Source organism: Balaenoptera physalus (assembly GCF_965194825.1).
Source record: "Balaenoptera physalus genome assembly, chromosome: 4".
NCBI classification, from domain to species: Eukaryota; Metazoa; Chordata; class Mammalia; order Artiodactyla; family Balaenopteridae; genus Balaenoptera; species Balaenoptera physalus.
The window spans coordinates 66,729,417-66,755,714 of record NC_138891.1 but is presented as its reverse complement, the minus strand read 5'-3'; the positions used below and the strand labels follow the sequence as shown (position 1 = coordinate 66,755,714).

At 44.9% G+C, this 26,298-nt stretch overlaps 1 protein-coding gene and 1 long non-coding RNA gene across 7 annotated transcripts in view; one reads left to right on the top strand and one right to left on the bottom strand.

Annotated features, from left to right (window-relative positions):
- Window positions 1-6,597, bottom strand: part of LPP (LIM domain containing preferred translocation partner in lipoma) — a 692,297-nt gene extending 685,700 nt beyond the window's left edge. For 4 of the 6 annotated variants that reach the window (XM_082461502.1, XM_082461505.1, XM_082461504.1 and 1 more), the window contains exon 1: window positions 6,363-6,597. The gene's annotated coding sequence lies outside the window, so the exon portion shown is untranslated. Of the gene's footprint in view, window positions 1-6,198 lie in introns of all 6 variants that reach the window. The other 2 variants (XM_082461500.1, XM_082461501.1) reach the window with 2 other exon arrangements.
- Window positions 6,543-20,694, top strand: LOC309660667. The gene is made up of 2 exons (XR_014263518.1): window positions 6,543-6,621; window positions 9,989-20,694. It is a non-coding gene; the product is annotated as an uncharacterized lncRNA (long non-coding RNA).
- Window positions 20,695-26,298: the final 5,604 nt, after the last annotated feature.

Genomic DNA, 26,298 nt, shown 5'->3' with positions numbered 1-26,298 from the left:
AGCCGTTTCTCACTGCTCCCATTATTTCTTTGTTCATCACTCTAGTAGGGCCTTCCCATGTTCTATTTCAGTCTGTCTCCTAGGCTGGAATGAAGATCCTTGAAGACAGAGCCTTAGCTGTCTTTGTAAGATCAGTTTCCAGCATTTCTGCCTGGCATGGGGTAATCACTCAGGACCCGAATGATGTGCTGAACTGAACACAAGAGACAGAGATGCATGTGATCACACATATAAGTGGGGTATAAGGGGGCTGAGAGTCTGGGAATGGCTTCATGGCACAAGGTGGGTTTTCGCCTTGAACTTAAAAAATCATAGGTTTACAACACGCAGAGAGGCCTGGAACTCCAGGTAGAGAAAACAGCATAAGGAAAGGCATGGACATGAAAACAGCGGAATGTTCAAAGACAACGCAACCACCTGGCTGTGAGGGAGACGGGAAAGCGCAGTTTGAATCACACTTACTCTTGGGGTGGCTAGTTAGTGTAGACACTCAGTTCTACACTCCCACTCCCTAATCTTGACCCTGATGGTGGGTCTGCCCAGTACCACCTGTGGCGGCTTCACAGCATTGTGGGGACTCAATCCAGTCCTGGGACCCCACAGGCCCAAACTTCTCGGTCAGTAAAAAGTTCCTTTCCCCCATCATTGCTATCTTGTGGTTGCAGTAAACTAAGCCAACCCCTTTCTTCACCTAACAAACAGTTCCAGGGTGCCTACGCTGTACCAGGCACTCCTCTGGACTGGGGAACATGGCCCTTAACAAAGTAGGCATCCTTGCGAAACTCCTGCCGCTTATTTTAAAGTGGAGGGGAGAGCAAAGTCAAGCAAATATATGTGGTCAAGCGTGATCCGTGCTTACATTGTATCAGTAAATGTTACTCATTCTAAATGAGTAAACAAGCAGTTACTGAACATCTTCAAGGTACCAGAGATGAGAGGTATTCAAAGAAGAGAAAGCCAAGGTCTTATTTACTTTGCTGGGTGCCATTCCTAGGATCTGTCTTCTCGCCCCTGAAAATATCTTACCTGTAAGTTATCAAAATGCAAATAACCCACCTGAGGTGGGTAGGTCACAGAAGGGACCTTAGTTGATCCCTCAGAGTCCTGAGCCAGAAAGCCTTCTTGGAGGAAGAGGTCTGCATGACCTAGGGAAGGGCGGGATCCAACAGGAGCTATCTGGCTCGACTCCAGAGAACATTGTCCCAGGAGCCATAGATCAAGGGCAATGACTGAGATCAAGACCCTCCATCACTCCCCTACTTTGTTATCCTATTTCCCCAACTGCCTCTCTGTGGGGTACCTCAAATCCTTATTACTCCAAGAGACTGGGGAGAAGGCAATGTTGGGGGGAGGAAGCAGATGTTTGCTAGAGAAGCTCTGTCCTCTCCAGTCAGCTGTGCAGAGAGAAGACACCCAAAGGGAAGAGGGAATGGCAGCATCTCAAGAGAGACCGGGCTGAAGCAGCACCAGTATAACGATTCGACCAGACCTCCCCCAGCGGCAGGACTACCTGCTCAACCGTCAAGAGCAACATGCTCCTAGCATCAACCAGACAACGCCTTAATAACATTCCTTCTTGATGTTGCAGGGGTCACATGACCCACCAGGATGATGCTTAGATCTGCATTAAGTAAACTGTTGATAATATCAATGCATCATGTGACGTACAGCCCTCTGTCCCAAAAAGCTTATATAATCGTGCCTTGACTTCTAACAGGCGGAACAGTTCTCAGAGCGTTCTGAGATGCTCTTCCCGGGTTATAATGCTCAAATTTGGATCGAATAAAATTTTCCAGTTCTTTTTTAGATCGACTGATTAATTTTCATTGACAATTTTCACTTTTCCTTCTGTGGGCACAGAGAGAGTGGTGAAGATCAGGGAAAGGTTCTAAACTCGGCCATTTCACTTAGTAGTTGTGTAACCTTATTTAACCAAACTCATTTTCTCATCTGCAAAATGAGATTGATAATCATAAAACCTGCTTTAATGAATCAGTATGAGAATTATATAAGTACACGGTAAGTACTCAAATTTTTTACATTATGTTATTAAGAAAGAAGGATCGAAAGATAAACATTTTCTAGCCTCAATTTTGTGGTTTACCTGCTTCCAAGCATGAATCCCATTAACCCCCTGGCCAGCCACCCACCCTATTTGTAGAAAGTCAGGAGAGGTGAGGTCCTCATCAATGCATCAGTGTCCTTTCCCATTTCTATGACTCGCATTAAGAAGGCACTGCCATTTCCTCCACGCATCCAAGCCATCTAGAGCAGACTCCCACATCACGATTCCGTTCCTTCTTCCCTTCCCCACCTCTGCTTCACACACACCTTCAAGCCCGTGAACTTCCACCCAGATAAGCTTCCTGCATGCATCACAACTTTACCTCCCCTTTCCTCGCCTCGGTTTCTTCCAGCTGGGTGCTGCCTTCCAATGCCATTATCCAGGAAGAGTCCCCACCCAGCAATGCACACGCTTAGCTAGGACTCCTAATTACTGCCCAGGGTCAAAGTCTCAGCTCCACTCAACCACTTACTAAATACGTTACTCTTCTTCCTGCGGTAAGCATCCCAATACCTAATCCCACAGATGCTTCCAGAGCCCTTGCCCAGCCTTGTTTTCGTGCAAATCTCTAGAGAAGCCTTTAATGGCCCCTATAGCCCACAAGATAAATTTAAATCTACTTAGCAAAGAATGAAAGTCCTCCCTTTTCCCATCTCCCACCACCCTGTTCATGCTGGCCATGCCAAAACCAGCCTCAACCACCATGCTCCTCCTTCCCTACATTTGTCTGCATATGCCTAACAGGTTCAGCCCTTACCTGTTCTTCTTCCACTTGGGCGATCCCTATATAACCCTAAAGACTCTCTTCAGACACTGCTCCCTCTGGTAGCTTCCCTGAGGCGGGACCACCTCAGTGCAGCAGAAACATACCCCTCGAACAGCACCACACACACACACACACACACACACACACACACACACACACACACACACACACGTGCTCCCCAAGAACAGGGACCATGTCCTCCCCATCTTTGCACTCCCAGGCTAGTCAGTTCCTGCTTCACAGAAGGCAGGCTCCAGAACCTGCGTGCTTCATCCACTGCTCCTCTCCTTTCTGTGTAAAAACAGCAGCGTGCTCCATCCTCTGGTTTTATTGTGTTACCTGGCATCTTCTATCTCCCTGCCCATTTTCTATTTAATGCAGCAAATCTCTGGGCTAAGGGATCCTCCCAGTCCTCATGAGTTACATTCTGCCCTTGGCCAAACCACCCCCCACCCAAAAAAAAACCCACCATCATTCCAGCATCTTCAGCCATAGTTCTGAAATCAAATTCAATTTGACTCTTCCCATACCTAATGAACCCATGCTAGTTCCACAGCAGGGTAAAGTCACATATGAACATCAAGAGTCAAAGTTCTAGGCTGTCATTTTGAGCACATTTCTAATTAGCTCTGTGACCTTGCGCAAGAGGTAAAATCGAGATGACAGGATCACCAGGCCCAATTCTCAGGGGATTTTTGAGATTCAAATGGAATATCTGATGGAAAACTTTTATAAAGTGCAAAGCACTGTACATTCATAAAGGGTATGATCAACAAATTTTATCAACTCTTAACCATCAAGGGTAAGATGTACCATTATCAACTTAGAATGAAGAGCCCCTCAACTGTGACACATCTGTGATATAAGACAACCCAATTTCAGTGATATTAAAATGGGAAAAAGTATACTTTTTATATGCCTCAATACATACAATGTACAATGTATATGCCTAATAAAATAAGGAACCTGCCGTAGAAGTTTCATCTTTGCCAGTGGCACATAACAGACACTCAGTAATATACGTGGGGTAAATGAGCAACACCCCACCGATAATATTCTTAGGCCAGATTATGGCCTCTCTCACTGGAATGGGCAGCAGAAGGCCTCCCAACTACCAGTTCCTCTCCTCTCACTCGTGTCCCAGCCTGCTCAAAACCCTCGAATGATCACTTCAAGTCATATCCGTCCCTGGCATTTTTAAGGACCTTCATAATGAAGCCTCCTTCCCACCTCCCACTGCCTGGAACTGACTGTCCACTGGTATATGTCACTCGAAGAAGGGTCCTACTCAGTCAGTCCCAATCATAGTAACCAGCTCCACAGCTATTTCTCCTCCTTCTGTCAATCCCCAGAGCCGGCTAGGCCTGCCCGCTGCTTACAAGGAGCATGACCCTGGGCAGCTGCCTGACCCAAAGGCCCCAGGCGTGCACCTCTACCATTCATACAGCTAACCCCGGCTACCTATCTCGCATCTAGAGTCTACACTCTAGACTCTGAAGGCCTGGGTGTTGGTGTTGGGGGACCGACCGCCTTGCAAAAATTAAATGCAAGATACACATTCTTGCACCTAGAGACTGTCACACAGAGTGAAGTGAGTCAGAAAGAGAAAAACAAATACCGTATGTTAACGCATATATGTGGAACCTAGAAAAATGGTACAGGTGAAACGGTTTGCAGGGCAGAAATTGAGACACAGATGTAGAGAACAAATGTATGGATACCAAGGGGGGAAAGCGGCGGGGGGCAGGGGGGGTGGTGGTGTGATGAATTGGGCGATTGGGATTGACATGTATACACTAATGTGTATAAAATGGATGACTAATAAGAACCTGCTGTATAAAAAATAAATAAAAATAAAAAGTGTATTCTTATACTGAGATAAAAAAAAAAAAAGATACACATTCTTCCTTTTGACTGAGCCTGGTGCAGGCAGAGACCCTGAAAGGAAGAAGGCTGGTCATGGGGTACAGAGAACCCTACTGGAAGTTCTGGCCTCCCACCGGCTACCATTATTCACTGTAGGCTTTAGAACTGGCACCCATCTTCTCTGGGCTTTTATTTATGTTTCCCTATCTGTAAGGGCAGGGAGGGTGAGGATGCAGGGGAAAGGCGAGTGTTAGTTAGCTGTTTTATCTCCTTCCGCTTAAAGGCTTTCTTAAAATGCTCTTGTGCTGGGGGAGGTAAGCCATTGCCAAGTCACTAACACCTTCGTGAGAATGAGTTTTATTGGTAAGCAAGCACTAGAAAAGGGGGAGGAGGTGGAAAGAGAGACGGGATTGGACACAAGGTTAAGCGAGTCTGGTCCTAGAAAAGCAGCTCAAACGTGAACCTAAATTTTTGCATTTTGTGTTGAGGGCGAGCAGACATTGGATAACAGGGAAGGGAAGCCACAAAGCTCTTTCAGCTCCCCCAGCACCTCAAAGTCCCAAAGACACCCCTCAGGCCCAATTCCACTGATTATCTCATCTCCTGAACCCACGCCGCCCAACCCCGTGCTCCCAGCACAGTAACAGTTGCAGCTCCATCCCCACTCTCCACATTTTATTGAGTCTTCTCTGCTCTGCGGTTGCCTCCCGAACAAGGCCTCGCTCCTTGTGCCTGGCTGGCTTCAGAAAACCCCCCATCCTTCAAAAGCCTCTGATGCTTCTTGAGGGACGAGGAAACCAAACTCTTTTCTCTGAGCCCCTTGAAATTTTACCCTTGCCTTTTCCCAAGCACTTAGCACCTTCTACCTTGGGTCACGTTTGGCTCCTCGGGTTGACTGTGCGCTCCCTGAGGGCAGAGTCAGGGCCCTAAATGCATCTGACCCAACAACCCAGCACAGCGCGGGCTCACAGTGGGCGCTGGAAAACTGCTTGGAGAAAAGGAACTAGGAGTCGGGAGCCATTTATTTTAATTATGACTCAGCCTCTAGTGAGCGACTTTGGGGAGGCTCTCCTCCTCCCTGAGCCTCAGTTGCCCCAGCTGGAAAATGGGGGAACTTCATGTGAGGGCTCCTAGGCCCCTTCCACTGTGACAACTGTGATTCCGCGAAAGCTCGGAGCTGCTGGGTGTGGCCCCGCCCCCTGGGAGCCCTGAAAAGCCCGGGCAGGGGGCGCGCAGGGAAGGCCTCCACCCGCGCCCAGCCCCCGGTCGACGCTTCCCGAAAAACTCGGGGTCCCCCTCCCCCACGCGTGCACCCCATGATCGCGCTGCGGCCGGCACTTCCGCACCGCGGGCCCTGCGGCCCGGCCCGGGCGCGCGCTCGGCGCCCTGCGCCCCGCGCTCCTGCCACCCCGGAGGCGCTCGCGCTCGGGGAGGGCTGGGGGTTCCCGAGGCGCCCGCGGGCGGAGGGTGGGGGGAAGGAAGGAGGATTTGCAACAAATACCTCGGGGAGGAGGCGGCCGGGGCAGCGGCGGCGGCGGCGGCGGCTGGAGGCGGAGGCAGCGGAGAAGGAGGAGGTGCCCAGGCACTCCCCCTCCCATTGTCCCCAGGCCCGGCCCCGCGCCCCGCACCGCGCCCCGCGCCCCCGGCCGCGCAGCCAGCCCTTACCTTGCAGCGCCCGGCTCTCCCCCGCTCGCTAAAGCTACTTATCCCAGGAAAGCTCGCGCGGGGCCCGGGAGCGAACCCACAGACAAAAAGTGAAACTTCGGCAGGGCTGGAGCGGCTGCTGGTTGGTGCCTTTCCCCCTCCTTCCTCCCCACCGTCCCCACCCCCTCCCCTCGGTCTCCCGTGCGGTGCCCTGAGAGCTGGAGGCTGACGTCAGGGGCCTGAATTCCTGACTTTGCCTGCACGCATTTGTCCATGTAAGGTATGGGAAGGCGGGTGCCCGCGGGGCCGCCGCGCCGCGCTCGCCGCCGGGGGAGGGGGCGCCCGCCGCGGGCCGTGGCCTTGCCCCAAGGTGGGCGCGCTGACGACAGTTGATTTCCTGGGAGGAAGGGAAGACGCGGGGATGCGGGGAGACTGCAAAGGAGGAAGGGAAAGGGAGGTGTGGAGGTTTTGCCTGCACTGGAGGAAGAGGAAGGAGACGTAGAAGGAGGAAGCGGCCGGGGCGAGGGGTTGCCGAAAAAATGGGGGAACCTGCGTCCACTGTTGGGGCGCCAGATTAGGGGGCTGAATCTGAGCAGACGAGATCCTGCCGTGGAATCCCCTTCCGAGATCTTCCTCGTGAGCCCCGCCCCGGATTCCCAGCAAGGTTCAGAGCTGGCCCAGACCAACTTCCAACCCGTCCACTTCACACATGGGAAAACTGGAGCTCTCGGAAGAGAAATGACTCCTACAAGGTCATGCCCGCCACAGATCCAGGCGCGGGACCCGGATGCTCGGCCTCCCAGCTGTGTTCCTGTCTCCAGGCAGAGCCCTGACTCCCTCCTTCCCGCGGAGCAGTGAACCAGGCTAGATGTCAGCGGGCAACGAGGACCACCCTGGGAAGAGATTCAGAGCTTCCCTGGGCCCTGGAGGGAGTCAGTTCCTGGAAGGTTCTAATTGCCAGTGAGCCCTGGATAGCCATGCCAATCAGTTGCTTCAAGGCAACTCCCTCTATCCGGTGCTCAAATAAACGAAACCCTGGAGTTCACTTCACAGCCCTGCCGGAAGCCCAGAAAGCTTATTCTGTGCTTAACAGCTTCAAAAAAAAATCTGCGAACTGGGTGAACGGGTTTGAATAAAGGCAAGTCTGTTCTTGGAAGGTTTGAGTGGGACTTCTTTTCCTCAGACGGTTGTAAATGTGAGCAACCAGGGGACCCACCAATTACTGTGTCGGGGTTAAAATGTGCAGCAGCCATTGCCTGGAAGGCACTCCAAGGCTGGAGACTGTTTCCTTGTATTTCTATCCTACTGACGTCCTCACCTCAGCACATCATAAAAGCACTTTCTCACTGGTTTATTAGATCTTCTTGTTAGGACAGATTATAGTGCATCGTTTACATTTGAGGTAAAAAGTCAGGTAAAATGACTTACCCAACACAAAATAAGCAACAGAGCAAGCACCTGAACCCACCTCCCCCCAGCCAGGTCACCTGACTAATCCCATGATTTTTCCACCCAACAAGGAGGCCCTGACCTCCTAATTTCTGTTAATGAATGTTGAGAGTACACCGTGAGTTACTGATTCATGAAACCTCCAAAACTTGGTTCTTTTGGGATTTGGTGGGATTCTTTTTGACCAAGAATTAAACAAAAGCTGAAACACATTTCTGCACTTACCAGATACTGGTAAAGATACTGCTTTATCGAGCATCTTCTTAGTGCGAAGTCTTTGAATCCAGACATTCTCGGGTCCAAATTACTCCATCTCTCTTGCTCTCAGTTTCTCATCTACTCATACAAAAAATATGAAGATAGTAGTAGAGGTAAGGTCAAGGGTACCTATTCCATGCAATAATGAAAATTTTTGTCTTTGCAACTAATGTAGTTTGAAATAGGAAACATGAGCTCTTAAAGAGATTTTATTCTGGGGCTTTAAAAAGATCATTCTATTACACCACAATTCACTTACTCTGTTCTCAACGTTTCAGCAAACCCACATTCTGAGTGCTACTGTTTAACATGAAAAACTCCTGGTATCACACAAACTAAGAATAGATTCACCCATTCCCCACTGGACATAACGGGACTTGACCAGTGCTTCTTTTTTTTTCTTCCCCAGTAACCCACTTATAAAGAATAATAGGATTCTAATGAGGATTAATAAGATTTAATAACGTATAATTAGCATTCATTTCCTTCATCATACACATTGTAAGAGTGCAGTGTTAGATCCAGAAATGCTCCTAATTATGTTGAAACTGTTGTATGAGTGTGTTGGGGAAGATCACTGTGTCTCTCCTCCTGAAATATTTATGAATTGCTCAGGTGGGCCTAGAGTTAGCACAAGCATTATATAAAGTTAATCACAAAAGACAATTTCTACTCAGGAGGCACTCACCAGGAGCGTAAGAGGCAAAGTCATAAATTGGATGCTTGGCGAACCGCATGCAGTGTTGTCATCAGCGCAAACCCAAATCAAAAGCCTCCTCATTTGCTGATCTGGTTTCTTTTGTATTCACACTTTTCTCAACAACCCTATTAAAACCTGCTGCGTGCAGGGACTTGGGAAAGAAGGGAAGGCTGTGTGAATCTGCAGACTCAATGCTAGAGAAATACAGGTTTACCAATTCAGAGACTACAAGAAGCACGGAATTTCAGGTGGGGCGGAGGGCATGTGACTGGAGGATTGCCAGTGATGACACCAGAGACTAAACAATGCTAGGCTGTGTTCCCACCATTTGCTTGCATCCATGACAATCCCTTTCCCCAAGGCCTTTGCGTAGCTCTTCTCAGTCCTTTCTCTGTCCTCATATATGCCCGGCAATATTCTAGGATTTGTCATCTGCATTTCACTTAACTCTCAGGAAACCCTTCTGAGGTTGGCATTATTATTTTCTCTAGCCCAAGGAGGTTAAGTAGCCTGTTCTTAACACAGAGCTAGTACCCGGTTAAACTGAGATGCCCCACTGAGCCCAGGCAGCCTGACTCTTCCCCTTACCCACTGCTGAGTGGCCATCTGGTCTCAGATTGAACATTCCAATGTGCAGAACTCATAATCTGCCGTGGCTGACCAAGAGGAAAAGATATGAAGAGGCTACTGGAGAAATAATAAGAACAGGGACATTGAAGATGGAAGGTAAATACCAACCCTATGTGGCCTCTCCCCAGGTTAAAACCCATCAGGCCAAACTCCTCAGTGTAGTTTGCATAGCTCTTCAGCCTCATGTCTGCCAGTCCTGAACCCTCCAGCCAATTGGAGGTCTGGTGGTTTCTCAAACACCTTAACTGACCCTGCTTCTCTGCCTTTATACGGGTTCTTCTTTCTCCCGGGAGCTCTCTTTCTTCTCTGTACACCTGGCAACCCTTACCTAGCTTCTTCAGGCTTGCCTTAAATATCATGTCCTCTGAAAGGCCTTTTTCCCCCTCCCACCACCTCCACTGGATGCATTGCCCCTACAGAGTGCTCCCATCACTCTGTGCTTACCCTCAGTCCCTGTGACTCTGCATGATGTCATTGGTCACCTTGTCTTTCTCAGCTACTGGGCTGAGAGTGCAATTTGTCTCTGAGTCTCTAACAAAGTGCCTGCCGTTGTCAATGTAGGCATTCAACTGTTGTGTTCTGTTTTTTTCCTTCCTGTTGCTGGTCAAAGGCAGAGGAAGATGCAGAAGGTAAAAGGCCTGGGCATTTAAATAAAATCGAATAACTTCCTCAAGAGATGAAGACTGGATGTAAGCAGACCAGTGGGAAGGGAGAGGAAGAATCAACAGGGCCTGGCCACTTGGAAACAGAAGCAGGATGGGCATGGGGAGGCAAAGGAGAGGGAGGTTTGTAGTCCTTTCCTTGTCCTAAAACTGCGTTGTAACCTCATGGCAAGTCACTTCCTCTTTGGTCTCAGTTTCTTTATACACACGTTTAGGTTCTCAGACTTTATGCTCTCCAACACTGTCTTCAATTTGAGGCTACTTTCAACCCTTTGACCAAATTCATCTTCCCAGAGCATAGCGTGCCACATTATACTCTGAACTTGTAAAGGTTCCATGATATCAACCACATTAAGTCCAAACTCTTCAGGTTCCATGATCAGCTTTTTCCAACTGTAGACTGTACCTCCAACCCTCCACCATCACCACCACACACACACACACACACACACACGCACACACAGCTTCCTGCACTTCCTGCCTCAGGACTTTTTCTCATCTAGTCCCCTCTTCTCAAAATACTTTCCCAGGCCCACCTCCATGAATGCAGATTTTACCTGTCCTGCCAGCATCCTCTCAAGGAATCTCTCCCCTGTTGCTCATTCCCTCCAAATCTCCTCCACTGATATGAAAATAATTTCTCTATCTTCTGAAAAAGGCACGCACTGGATCGTCCCATTGCATTGTAATTTTTCCTAAGTGTGTTTGATCTGCTCCTGTCAAACATACAGCTCTTCACAGTGAGCTCCATATCTTCTTCATTCCTCCTCCCCAGCAGCCATGGCAACACCTGGGACTTACGCTCAAATGTTATCCAGTGAGTGAGTGAATGCATGAATCCTTCGTCTTGGCTAGAAAAGCAACACAGTTGATATCGTCTCTCTGGAAGACTGGTCATGTTATCTTAGCCCATGACTCTGGGCAGATACCAGGAGGGATGAGGGAGAGGGGGAGGATTTAATATTTGTCATTTGTTACAATGTGCCCTGTGTGTGAGATTCTAGAGAAACCGTGCACCTCAGATTGGGACTTGAACCCACATGCTGGGACTCGAACCCAGCCAAAACCCAGATTGGGACTTGAACCCACGCAGCCAGGACTCAAACCCAGCCGAAACCCACAGTCTTCCAACTGAGATCACCAACTGGTTTCAGGACTTAGTGAAGCTCAGGCTCTTGATGTCTCATCACAGAAAGAATTCAGTGAGAGACAAAGTGATAGGTAAGAAATGGATTTATTTAGGGAGAAACACTCCACAGACAGAGTGTGGGCCATCTCAGAAGGTGAGAAAGGCACCAGGGTATGGGGTTGTCAGTTTTTACAGGAGTGGTTAATTTGATAGGCTAATGAATGGGAGAAGTATTCCAGCTATTTCAGAAAGGGGCAGGGATTTCCAGGAATTGGGCCACCACCCACTTTTTTTTAAATTAATTAATTAATTTATTTATTTATTTATTTTTGACTGGGTTGGATCTTTGTTGCTGCCCGAGGGCTTTCTCTAGTTGTGGCGAGCGGGGGCTACTCTTCGTTGTGGTGCGCGGGCTTCTCACTGCAGTGGCTTCTCTTGTTGCAGAGCACGGGCTCTAGGCGTGCGGGCTTCAGTAGTTGTGGCTCGTGGGCTCAGTAGTTGTGGCTCGCAGGCTCTAGAGTGCAGGCTCAGTAGTTGTGGCGCACGGGCTTAGTTGCTCCGCGGCATGTGGGATCTTCCCGGACCAGGGCTTGAACCCGTGTCCCCTGCATTGGCAGGCGGATTCTTAACCACTGCGCCACCAAGGAAGCCCCGCACCACCCACTTTTTGATCCTTATGGTCAGTCTTGGGACTGTCATGGAGCCTGTGGGTGTGTCATTTAGCTCGCTCATGTGTTACAGTGAGCGTATACTGAGGCTCAAGACCTAATGGAAATCGACTTGTCCGCCATCTTGGACCCATTTGGTTCAAATCAGCTTACGTTATGTCCTCGGGCTATGTCATTCTTTCAAAGGTTGCGCCCTGCCCCCTTCCCTCCTGTTTCACTAGGTCTTCTCACATTTAGCATATATCAGTTTTACAAATTATCTAAGGATATCGTTCTGCTCTGGGAGTAGACACAGAATTAAAGCAATGGTTGCTTTGCAACTTTATATCAAATAAATTCTTTAAAAAAATACTAAAGGTCAACTTTTTCCAGGAAGAATTAAGCACAAGTGACAGTTTAAATATTTAATGTGTCCTGCTCTATAGCTGAGCTTAATTCTCTTCTCAAGACTATTGTACCAGCCTGTGATGCAAACAAGACCTCTGACCAGACCAGATAAGCATCAGCCTTTTGTAAAGAGATGAAAACTTGTATGGTAAACAATAGTGGTAGACTTTTATTAAATGCAGTATTAAAGATAATGAAGTCTATTACAAAAGGTCTCTTTACTCTGTATTCTTCACATCTCATTGTACAATGGGAAAAAATTATCTCCATGTAAAAAAGGAATAGATTATCAGACTGCCTAAATGAATATTTTCTCCCTGTTTTGAGAGGGAGAAAAGACTTGGTTTTTTCTTGAGGGCAAAATGGTGTCACAAGCTACTTTCTTTATTGGTTTTGAGAAATCAAGCCAATGTGGACAAATGATAGTTTGTATCGGCCCATGAATTTCTGCACAATTTTACCCAGCTTTGCAGCCCAGTTTTCAGCCAGAGGCTGTACTCATTGTTTGCATTTTATCAGATCGCAGGATCAGATTATCTGAATGCATTCTGGCCCATCCCAACTCATCCCTTGCACAAGTCTGCTGGCTTTTGACCTCAGGTAAGCCCAGAACATAGGAGAGCTGTGACCACGCCTGGAAGCCAGTGAAACTTCAAAGGTCAGGCAGTCTAGTCTGACAGGGGGCCGGTCTGTGGTAGTAGAAATGTTGATGGATGGAGCTTTAATCCCTCTTGGGTCCACTACCAATGAAAAGTTTCAGAGAGACTCAAACACAAAGGGAGACAGTTTATGCCACCTTTTTATTTTAACAAGTATATAATATGCACTTGCTAACTGTACTAGACCTAGGAATAGTGTTGAGAAAAATAGACACAATGCCAGTTCTACATGTTAAAATAAAGATCAAACAGGATAGCAACTCCAAGGGAAGGAGTGGGTGAGATAGTTCGGCTGAGATCTCCTAATGGACCCCTGGATGGACTGGACCTGCTACTTCAGCCAGGAGCCTCTTTTGATAGTGATGGAGCAGGCAAGGATGAGCCTGGAGACACCCCCCAGGGCCCGTTGAAGGAACACAAACATGGAGCACACATCTTTGTCCTCACAAAACAGCAAGAGGTAGAAAATAATGTCCAGAGGTTTGACGTCTGCAGCCTTGGTCTTGGTGGCCTCTCTGCTTCCTTTAGGAAGCTTTGTAGAGCTGTATGACTTCTGAAGAGGGTCTGCTCGTTCTTGATGATCTGCGTATCTGGGGATATGCTTTAGGATGTAGTTTGCCTCATTCGTGGCTGTGATACACAGCCTCACCCACTCTTAGGGAATCACAGCAGATTACCAGGGCAGGAGAGAGAATCTCTGCCCAACAGTAGGGATTTGATTAGATGTATATTTCCAACTACACTTTTAGGTGAATGAAAAGAGGTCCATGATATATATTTTGACAGCTTAATTGCGGTATAATTTATATACCATAAAATTCATTCATTTTAAGCATACAAGTGATTTTACATAACTTTATGGAATTGTATAACCATCACTGCACTCTAATATTAGGACAGTTTCATCATCCCCCAAAGAAACCTTGCACCCATTTACAGTCATTCCCCACTTCTGCCTGCAGCCTCAGGCAACCACTAATCTACTTTCTGTCTCTATAGATTTGCATATTCTGGACATTTCATGTAAATGGAATCATAAATTGTGCGGCTTTGCATCTGGCTTCTTTCACTTAGCATAATGTTTTCGAAGTTCATCCATGTTGTAGCATGTATTAATGGGTTTTGTTCTTTTTTATGGCCTAATACTAATCTATTGGATGGATATACCATATTCTGTTTATCCATTATCAGTTGTTTAATATTTAGATTAGTTCAACTTTGGAGCTATTATGAATGACAATGCTATGAATGTATCATGTAAAACTCTCTGTGTGGTCATGTATTTTCATTTATCTTGAGTACACGATGTTTTAAAGTGGAAAAAAAAAGGATAGGCATATAAAGAGGAATCTGAAAGGATATGAACTTAGGTTTTCAAAGTGATTATCGTTAAATGGTAAGATGATTCCTTCTTTTTACTTACCAAAATTTTCTTACAATAAGCTTATATTATTTTAACTTTTCCTATGTGTCTGGAATAAGACAAAGACAATATAGCTCTCATTTTTTAAGACAAAAAAAACCAACAAATATTTGGCAAGTTGCAGTCCCTCTTTTGACAATTGAATCTTCTCGGGAATCCTTAGCAGGTGGTTTGTAGTGAGATATTATTTTGAAATATTTAATGAGATTTTTACTCATATTTCTAACCGTTAGCCCTTCACTCAACCAGTTAGCTTAAGACATTCTGTGTTAGTGCATTCCCAGAGAAAGGGTGGAATAGACCTCGAATTGAATGAGACTAGGTTTCTCCTACCTTGCAGAATAAATTTAATTTTAATTAGAAGCTCCCAATTGTAGACAATTTTCATATTTTTATTTCTCACTTTTCAGTTGCGGACTCAAACTAGTATTATCTATAGGTTATCCAGCCTTTACTTGAGAATCCTCAAACTCAACATGGCTCTAAATTCAACTTCCTAAGTCCTCCCTACATTATACCACCCTACTTCCAACCATCCCAGTCACAACCCTGAATCATTCCTGACCTCTCTGTCCCCCCAACTCCTCTCTTCAATGAGTTGTCAAGTCTAGCCGATTCTGCCCTAAACAGTTCTCTCCCACTTGTCCCCTTGTGTGAGGTCAGGTTCTCATTATAGTGTAGTCCCATCATTGATGCATGTAGCATCCACAAATTCAGCACGAGAGCAGAGAGAGGAGAGAGGTAACCATGGAAATGCCGCTGGTGGTCCTTACCACCAGGGTTCTTGTGAGCAGGAGGTGCAAGATGTGAACCTGCTCTCCCACACTGGGTCTCCCAGTCTCTGCCCATCTTTCCTTGTCAACTCTCCCACCTCTATGATTTTGTTGTTTAATGGTACCCTTTTTTTTTTTAAATTATTTATTTATTTATTTTTGGCTGTGTTGGGTCTTTGTCTCTGTGCGAGGGCTTTCTCTAGTTGTGGTGAGCGGGGGCCACTCTTCATCGCGGTGCGCGGGCCTCTCACTATCGCAGCCTCTCTTGTTGCGGAGCACAGGCTCCAGACGCGCAGGCTCAGTAGTTGTGGCTCACGGGCCTCGTTGCTCCGCGGAATGTGGGATCTTCCCAGACCAGGGCTCGAACCCGTGTCCCCTGAATTGGCAGGCAGATTCTCAACCAATGTGCCACCAGGGAAGCCCAATGGTACCCATTTTTTATTCAGCATGGTCCTCAGTTAAAAGCCAGCTACTGCTTCTGGGGCTCAACCAATAAACAGAAATTAATTCCAAAGCTGGAGGAAAAACAGGCTGGGTTGGGCACCAACAGGGCACCTTCCTAAGTATTTTTCAAGGATAATTTCAAGCAAAAATTTTCACTATATGCTTTCATTTCAATCACTAACACTAACATTAGATGGGGCTCCACTGAATGGTCACCAGGAAAATTCAAAGGCACTTTGAGTACACAATATTAGCACAATCCTACCAAAGAAACAAAAAGAATAAAAATAAATATACATCTAGAATAGTAGGTCAGCAATTCACGTTTGCATCCTAAAATGATTTTTTTAAACCAAGGGGGCTTGGTGTTTTCACCTTCCATTTGAACCTTACAGATTCCCAGTCAGGCACAAGGTATTTCATTTGTCAGGTTGACTCATGGATTACCCCACTACCTTAATATCTCACCTTTAGATCCTGATCCCCTCTAGTTCCAGATCACCCAGGTGGCTGCAGCTGTGTAACCTGAGGCTCAGATACCTGCAGGGCACTGAGAAGGCTCTGGCAATAAGATATAGCTTCCTTTCAGCAGGTTTTTTATTATACGTTTTCTCTTTGCTCACACATATGGCTTAATAGACAGACAGGAAAAGAACAAGAACCCTTCAAGATTTCCTTAGCAGAAAGATAAGCAGTGTGAATGTTTTCCGGTGGCACTTGCAAATTCCTAGTAGGACAGGTCACACTTTTTAGGCCCCCTGTACCATGCACAGATGAAGCACTCAACCATATAACTGAGCCCAGGGGAAGATGCTCAGGCAAGGAGTCAAGAGACTTGGGTTCTGGTCCCAACTCTGCTAATACCGAATAATGAATGTGAAAGCACATTGCAGACTATAAACACCATGCAAATGTCTGAAACGATTGGTATTGGTTTCCATGATTCCTAGCACTGCTTTTCCTATCCCCACTGAACCTTTTCAACATTGTTCTCAAAGTTAGCCTCCAGTGTTCTCTCATGGTCTATTTGACCCTAAATTTGTCAACCTATTGGTAACAATAGATCTACTAAACCACAGTTTGACCCAAATGCAATATATATTGAGCCTTGATTTCCCTGAATAGAATGTAGATAAGAAGACTTCTAGGGCATCAGGCTCTTAAATGGAGGATGACTTAACTGATGCTTAAATGCTCCTTTTCTTTAAAGAGAAAAAAAGTGGTTGCCACATTGGGATGATGGCTGAGTCTCCCAATTAAATTCTTTAAAGCACATGGCTTTGACATTTTATTCCTACCTCTGATTACAGTTAGAGGATTATGCTTGATCACCATGGCAGAGGTAGAAGAAACAGATTTGATTTTGTTTCCTTCTGTTTTATATTGACTAATGATTACAGTTCAAAAAGTGTCTAAATTGCAATGTTTCCCATTGCATATTCCACACTTAATCAAAAGGGAAGTAGCATTCATTAGGGTCAAGAATAAAGAGAATCAAGAATCCTGGGAAGTTTATCTGATCCTGTTGCTAATCCCCTGCTTACAGTTTGATTATGTGATGACAAGCTTTCGTACTTAGTTTGTCCTTCTAGAGAGTGAGTGTAATGCCAGAAGCTCTCCCTGACCCAGCACCTTTTAGCTTGGTTCCTATCTCTGGTCCCTCTTAGCCTGCCTCATCACTTGTGGGTCAGCCTTGCATGCATATACAGGTATGTAGCCTTTAGAAATCACCAGATCCCATCCTCCACTTTAATAGGTGAGGAAACTGATCCTCTGGGCAAGATCTGCACCCGACAGAGCCCTAGGTAGCTACCCCTTACCCCATCAGACCTCTATTTCTACTTTCTCAGAGCTAGGAAATCCCAGCCCCAACCAACAGACCTGCACAGAATGAAAACCTGAAGACACCAGGAACTGGGCCAGAAATGGAATATGACATCCAGCTCTACTCTGAGAATGGGTTCGACCTGGACCCAGGTGGATAGAGTGGAGTCAAGGATTTACTGTGCTATAAAAGCAGATGACCACTCATTTAAGAAACGGTAACCAGAAAATAAGACCACCATGGGGTCTGTTTAAAAGATATTGATCGTATCATGCAGGGTTCTTAGTTGTAAATTAGTTGTGAAGTAGTCTCTGACAATATAAACAGAAAATAAATTTATTAAACTGATGTTGAGGAGCTTCCATTGTCTACTTTGAGACTAAAGCGCAGGTTCAAAGACTATATAATAAGCTATTGAATTGCTCCCATGGTGACACCCCTAAATGCTACAGCTGGCTATGGACATTAGTGCTTGTACCCCACCCTAGGTGCTGCCTCTAGAACTGCCACCATGCTGCATCTGGAAACTGGAGTTGGCCAGTTCTGCTCTGCTTCCTTGATCCACTCGTGTTAGTCAGTGCGTAGACCAGAGACATCTAATTGGCAGAGCCTACTGCGTGTGCCCTGATGGTAAGGGAGATGGAGAAATTGAGTTTCCAGCATTTTCAGTTTCTATATGGAAAACAAACTTTGCTCCACAAAATGGGAGATTCTCCAAATGTAGGAAGGAGGAAGGAAGAGATTCAGATGCTGAGACACAAAAAGAATGACAAATGTCCATGACCCTATAGAACAAGGGAAAAGAGAATATTATCCTGGAAAAACAAAGGGAGAACAACCTTTGATTTGCCCAAGGAACCAGAAGAAAATGAGAAAGAAGTTTTTGGTATTCTCTAAAAAGTTAAAGGCAATGCCTTTTGCAACAAGGACATAAGTAATAAAGAGATTCCAATATGAAAAGACAACAGAATAACTGAAATGGGAAATGGACAAATATTTAGGAAATTTAAAAAGTGCCAATAGCAGAATTAACATCCACTTTGGGGGTGAGAACCAAGAGCAGAAATTACCCAGAAAAATCTAGCCAATGACACAGAGGATAAACTTAAGCATCTCTCCTAGATTATGGAAAAAAGCCTAAAGAGATCAAAGTAAAAGGAGAAAATCATCTATGTAAATCAGGGGCCAGAGATCCAACCTGAAAATTATTGAAAGTAAGTCCTTAGGAAGAAAACAGGACCTGGCTCGGAAACAATCACTGGTCAGAAACACTGACTAGGGCATCAGTAGAGGAAACTTTCCCAAGCTGCAGAGGTTACCTGGGTGTGCAAGTCACAGGCTCCACACTACATTCAAGGCAAAACCAAAGACAAGAGATTCACACGCACACACATCAGGGTGAAATGTTTGTAACACGGAGTAAAGCGAAACGACAACAACAAATCCCATAAACATCTGGGTGGCAAAAAGAGTTTACCTAGCAAGGAATAAAAATCACTTTAGCCTCAGGACTTCCCTGGTGGCGCAGTGGTTAAGAATCCGCCTGCCAATGCAGGGGACACGGGTTCGAGCCCTGGTCCGGGAAAATCCTACATGTGGCGGAACAACTAAGCCCTTGCACCACAACTACTGAGCCCGCGTGCCTCGAGCCCGTGCTCCGCAACAAGAGAAGCCACCGCAATGAGAAGCCCGCACACCGCAACAAAGAGTAGCCCCCGCTCGCCACAACTAGAGAAAAGCCCACGCCCAGCAATGAAGACCCAATGCAGCCAAAAATAAAAAAAATAATTAATTTAAAAAATCACTTTAGCCTCAGCTTTTTGAGCCATAATAAAATGTCAAAAGTAAATAAAATAAGATTTATATCATTTTGGGGAGAATAGTTTTGACCAAATGAACATGTTTTACTTGTGTGAAAGCAACAGAAAGACATCTTAGGCATGAAAAAGAAAATACTCCAAGATCTCGCTTCTGGAAGTATGGTCTGTAGGCCAGCAGCACCAGCACCATCTAGGAGCTTGTTAGAAATGCAGAGTCTCCAGCCCTCCAGACCTACTGAATTAGAATCTGCATTTTACTCAGATCCTCAGGCAATTCCTATGCGTGTTACTGCCTGAGAAACACTGGGTTAAGACGAACCCTACAGACCAACAATGGAACCAAAGTTATGAACTCGGGAATGGTGAAGTGATGGTTTAAATGATTGGCAAACTGCTCTGTGAACTGTCAACAGGGCCCCCACCTCATCAGAAGGTCCCTGAAGAGCATGGTCAAGATCACCCGTGACTAAACAGGTGGGACGAAGCATCTGCAACAACAGGAAACGTTGGTGCCCTCTTGCCGTAGCGTCTGGATCGAAGTTTCCCTTTTATCGCTTTCATTGTGGCATTTTATCTCTTTTGAGACTAATACTGTCATTGAACACAAGAAATTTCTCTTTCAGGACCCATCACTTAATTATTGAGAAAAACAATTAAGTGTGATTAAAACAATGTTTAAAAAATATCAAAACAGTTATGTCTGTTTAAAAAAATACCGGAAGGAAATAAAGCAAATTATTAAATAATAAAATTATTTCTTTTTAAATCTCTATATTTTTCAGGTTTTCTTGAATGAGCTGATTATTACAGATTATAAAAAAAAAATTTTAAATAAATGTTTTCTGGCATGGTGAGAATACTTAAGCCAGGAAACAAATCATAACTTATATGGGATATTTCCCCTAAGCCTTCCTTTCCAGCATTTTCTCACTTTTCCCCTTCCTGCTCTCTGTTCTAACAAAACTACCTTATGCTTTGTCACCTCACTGTCTTTACTAACTGGGAAATCCACCTCTCCCAGCCTACCAAAAATATCTGAGGGGACAAATCCTATAGTCTTTCAAAGCTGGTTCAGGTGACACCTTCCCTACAAAAACCTCCCTGATAGTTAGAACCATTGGTATTCTAACCCTCCTTCAACTCCCTGTGTGTTTCTTCAGGTCTTTTACACTTTATATCTCATATTATTGTGTTATTAATAGTAATAGTAGTATTAGTAGTAATAGTCTAAAGCCTTTGCTATACTATGAGCTCTTCAAGGCCTTTTGGAGTTTTGAAAATACCTTGATTACAGTAAACACCAATAGGTGTTGTTAAGTGAATGATTCATCATTTGTCCTAGGAGTTGAGGCAGGTGCAGAAGATTGTGGAAATACCCCACGTCTTTCCTTTTTACCAGCTGTGTAGCATTGCTTTGAGTTTGGTTAATATAGCAACTGAGCGGTTTTAGTAACAATAGCTTTTTAGGCTTGACAAATAGAAAACCCAAGGAAATACTTGTGTTTCTTTTTAAAAAACACCAAAAAGAACATGTTGTATCTTTCTGTATTTAGAACAACTTACTATCCTGCCTTGGGCAACTTGCTTCCTGGGCTCCAGAGGAACTGTTTGCTCTAAAATTAGAAGAAATTAGTTTGGATTCAGAGCTCTCTAAGGCCCCTTCCAAATCTAGCCTTCTATAATCCTAAAAATGATGATAAAGCCAAGTTTGGCTTTTAGGGACTTCAGTTGTTGTGTTCCAAATATGACAATGTCAAAGTGCCATAACTATTAATAATAAATGCTTAGTATTTACAAGAATATGCAGCCTGATTCTTGATTCTCACATCATCTAGTCTCTGCTATAGTAGTATTTTTTTCTTTTTAGAACAACCTAAAGCCAAAGGCTTCCTCTCTCATTGTTTGCCTTCTCAAGTGGAGACACGCCTTCTGCAGCCACAGCGGTCCCCAATTAACATTTCTCCTTGCCACCAGTGCACGAGCCCCCATGACTCAGCAATCCCAGCCTCTGAAAGAGTCCATCATCATGACAAAGCATCAACCATTAAGCTTTCTTGCACACTAGTTCTGAGTCAGGCAAGTACAACTTTCTTCCCAATGTAAATCTCCAGATCCAATTAAGTGACCAACTTTGAATTCATTCCACGGGAATTTTATTGATAATCTATTAGGTACATAGTTATACCTTGTAAACTGTGGATGATACGTAACACATAATCTACCATAACACAAACAACTAACGTTTATTTCCAGTTTTACAGTTTATGAGTGGGTTCCACATATATGTGTGCCATATTGTCTCTTAGAATTCATATCAACGATTGTTGAGTTGACTTTCAAATGTGTTGTAGTTAAGAAATACCAAGAGAGGCCTGCTCCCCACACTCTGTTGTGGTCAACACAGAGCAGAGTCCAATCGTCAGCACTGCTGCATCAACAGAGATGGGGACATTCTATTCATTCAACCAGAGGTGATCACTTCATATACCCATATATCATCTCAACTGCCCAAGTTGAAACCAAAGTTTTCTTTCTCCATAAAGTCTTCCTAGATTTCCACCTCTCCAGCCAGAAAAATCTCCCCTTTTCTGAACATCCATAGTACTTTTCTTATATCTCATCTATTATATTTTTATTACATTAAAAAAATTTTTTTTGAATTTTATTTTATTTATTTTTTTATACAGCAGGTTCTTATTAGTCATCCATTTTATACACATCAGTGTATACATGTCAATCCCAATCTCCCAATTCATCATTTTTACATTAAAAAATTTTTATTACATTTTTCCTTCTTGTTCATATTTTATTGCCTTGGCTACTCTGTGAATACCTACTCTAGACCCACTGAGGCAGAGTCTAAGAGGCATCTGTAATTATAAAAAGCTTCATGGTTCATATGTGGAGCCAGAGTCACCTGCGTGAAGGGCAGAAGCCATATACATAAGTCACATATTCCTTGAGAGACAGTGGACACAACGGTGAAGAGCCCAGGTGCTGGCGTGCCAGACTACCCTGCTTCACAGCCCAGCTCTGCCACTTACAAGTCAGGCCTTCAGCAAGTCACTTAACCACTGTGAACTTAATGTGTGAATGAGGAGATAATAGAACCTGCCTCATGGGTTCGTGGTGAGCTTCAATGCGTCAACACGTATAAGCACTAGGAGTGACTGGCTACGCCGGTCAACTGTTATTTTCCCCTATGGAAGCCTGTGCCCAGGAGCTGCTTTCTGATTAAATATTTTAAAAAACCATAAGCATATAATTTTATCGCTGTGAAGCACAACCACATGCATAGACTTGTATCACTTATTTCTCAGGGGACTTAGGCGAACTAATTGATTTAGGTTCATAAATCAGAGCCCTCTGTGATCCTTACAAAGCGTACATACTAGTACATGCATTATTTCTGTTTTTACAACAATTGGGCCACTTTCTTCTCTCTGTGGCAAGGTTCATTCATGGGCATGTTATTGTTGTCAGCAAGCAGCAAGCACAGGGCATTTCTAAAGACTTCATTGGCCCAACCAGGCTATGGGTTGAGAGTCCCCAAGCAGAGGAACTTTCACAGGTCATTTCCCAATGACATGTGACAAACTGGAATCCTAACAGAAGCCTCAGGTGAGTGAGGCCAGAGGGTGCACTGGCCAGACCTGAGGAGGCTGTGGGCAGGAGATTAGACTTTACGGTAGCGCAGACAAGTGAAGGACTCTGATTTATTTTCACTTTTCCTACAACTTGTATATATTTCAGTCCCCAGGCTGCATTTTTCATATGCTATACCTTGTTTAAATATCAGGAAGTAAGAAAACTTAAAGTAAGTATCTTTAAGCAAAAATCGCCATTGGTTAGGGCAGTAGCATGTTTGCAAAGATGGCTACGATAATCTCTTTGCAATGTGACTCTCTCTGCTATCCCTCCCACAAAGAGGTGGCGTCTACTTATCCATCCTTTGAATGGAGGCTGGCCTTGTGACTTTGACTAATAGAAGAATACAGCGGCAGTAATATTTTGTAACTTCTGAACCTAGGCCTTGAGAAGCCTTGTAGCTTCTGCTCTTACCCTGTCTTGCTGTGTTTACAACTCAACTGCATGTGAAAAACCCTGAGCTGGCTTGTTAGATGTTGCAGGCACACAACCTAGACAAAAGCACACAACACTGTAAATCAACTATACTCCAATAAAAATTTAAATAAATAAATAAATACCCAAAATTAAAAAAAAAAAAAAAAGAAGGGTTCAGCAACTACGAATGAGTGTAAAGACACTTACATAGCTTGGACAGCTCATTCACAGACAGAAACTAAAGTGAGTTAATGAACTCCCCACCCCTTTCTACACACGTGAACTCAGATTTCCAGACATTTCCAGAACTCAGATTACCACGGACCCTACAGCTCCACTGTTATCTCCATTTTCCACAGGTGAGGGACCTGGGCTGAGAAACTTGTTTGAGATCATTCAGACCAGGCAAGGCTCTAACAGGAGTTTACTGAATCTAAGCCCAGATCTTTCACACTTGCCAATGATGTTTGGGAATTGGTAACTCTGTTGAGTTAAAGCTCAACCACAGGAAAATTATATACTACATGTATGTCATTGCCCACTATGGTCACCATAAACCAAGATTCATGATTAACTTTTTTTTTTTTTTTTGGCCACGCCACGTGGCATGTGGGATTTCAGTTCCTCGACCTGAGATCAAGCATGTGCCCCCTGCAGTGGAACCTCAGAGTCTTAATCACTGGACCGCCAGGGAAGTCCCCCATGATTGATTTTTAGCGAGTGAAATAGCCTGTTTTAAAATTCTTGTAGAAACACTTGCACTCAAATGTTAGAAAAGCAATGGCTTTCTTTCTTCAGCAACCCACAGAAAAGAAATGAACTTGCCCTTGTGACCCCAGAGGTGCAGAAGTTAGAATCAAAATTTGGACGTGGCAGGAGGTAGATTGTAGCTTATATTTTTTTAATCCTTTTTTTAAAAATCTAATTTCTGTCATAAAATTGGCATCTCACATCCCTAAGGTGTCCAGAATCTCGCAGATGGGACTCCAGGGCTAGTCAAGAGGGCCGGTAATCTGACATCCCAGATTCCTATACGGAAGTTTATAAAAGCTGAGTTCCTTGGACTTAAGTGAGGATTACTGCTTTTATTGACTCTCAGAAAAATCTTGTCCCCAGAGAAAAGGCCTGTTGCATCTGTTCCCCAAACATTGAGGAACCCTTTATTCAGGACCCTTTTGGAACATAAAGAACATTTGTTCTGACTAGGTAGCCTGGCAACTGAAATTCACCAGCCCTTCGTACGTGCACATTACAGTGCCAAAGATATTTATGGCAGGGTCTTTAGCGGTCTCACATACCCTTGGCCACATGCCTTCAGTACTGGGGAGACAGGCTTCTACAAGACGAAAAGCCCCCTGTAATTTTTGTCTATTTCAGTTTTCTCACGCATGTCAAAGTAGGAAGAAGTAAGGTGGGGGAGGGCAGGAAAGAAAGAAACGGGTACTGGTCCTTGAGGGTATGCCAGGCACTAGACTAGGGGCTTTGCAAAAGTTATCTTCTTTAATCCTGTAGACAACCATAGAGACAGCTAGGTTTATTCTCTTTATTTTACAGACAGGTAAACTTCTCCCTGGTCCCATTGCTAAAAGGGGTTAGCTGGCTCTAAAGCCCGGCTCTAAAACCCCTACCTTTCCCTCCAGCAGCCCCGCAGAAAGGCTTTGGTGAAAGTAGCTCAGTCTCTCTCCCGGAGTCCAAAAGAAGAATCATGTACAGTGTTCTTAAATCACATAATCTGTGTCATACACACAAGCGCTCACCACCTCAGGAGGCCCCCAAGGAAGGGAAAACAGTGTTCTGATTCACGGGAAAGCCCACTGGGCTGACCAAATGCCCATCTCTGCTCTGAATTCCAGTTTGTCCACTTGTAAATAAAGAGCTTTGGACTACTTGCTTTCTTCAGCCCTATTTCTAGTTCTAAAAAATGTCCATGGAATCAGTCAAAGAAATGATTACCTGACTAATGTGTGTTAAGGAATTTCTTTCAACAGTGAGAATCCCTACCTCTGCGAGTTTTATTTAAAAAATTTTTTTTTCATGTGCATACTTGGTAGGAGTAGAAGGTGTGAGAGTGGGGACCTTTATTTATTCCCAGGGTGTCTTTGGCATAAGCAGGATCTGAGATCTTCCGCCACACATGAGAATCACAGACATCTCCCCCAAGGGGTGTGAGCTGATCCCCACTCAGTCTTTGCTGAGAAGCTAGCAGCCTGCCAGGTGGGGCTGGAGGTGACAGGGAATGTGGCGGGAGACAGATGGAAGAGCAGTGTTGGGTGTCATGAGATGCCGTTCTAGTGTGGACCCCAACTCAGGGTGTGATGGCAGGTAAGACGTGGCTCTTCCAGCCTCTAGTTTCTCAGCTCTGAAAGAAGGAACTTGGGCTGACAGATGGCCAAGCAACCTAATAAGATGGCCCGTGCATGATCATATAACTTGATTCATTGGTTATAGACTTCAGTTCTTCAGAGCTGGATTTAAAGGTATGCCCTTTGGACCTTCTTTCAGCCTCATAGATCATCCTGGGCTAGTCAAGTTCATCTTGTACACTGTGTGTCTGTGAATAAGTTACCTTATGGATCATCCAAGGTTCCTACTCCAGGAACAAAATAGATTTAGCTCTTTATTGAGCAAAAATGTATTACTTGAGAAGGTGCAAAGAACCAACCTAAAAACTCCTTGAATTAGACAAAAATGGCTCTGGGGAAGTTACCCACTCATCACTGAGAATGGGGCTCGCTACCCCTCACAGACAGTCAAGTAACTGGTCTAGATTTAAGAACCCAGTCTCAAGGAGACCAGAGAAAGATGCTAAGCTCAGCTCTTTCCACTAGTGCTCAGACCAAGTCCCAAGTCGTCCAGCCTGAGAACCTTCAGTGAGTCACAGCCAGCTGAGAGGCACAGCTTGAAAAGGACCATAGGTCTCTAGCACTAGGAAAGCATTTTCATTAAACCTGTTAACTAGAAGCTAGTACATTCTCCCGCCAAATTCAAGAATCCCTTCCAGAACATCCCTGACAAATGGTTGTTCCCTTGCTGCTTCAACATTTCCAGCAACTGGAAATGTACCA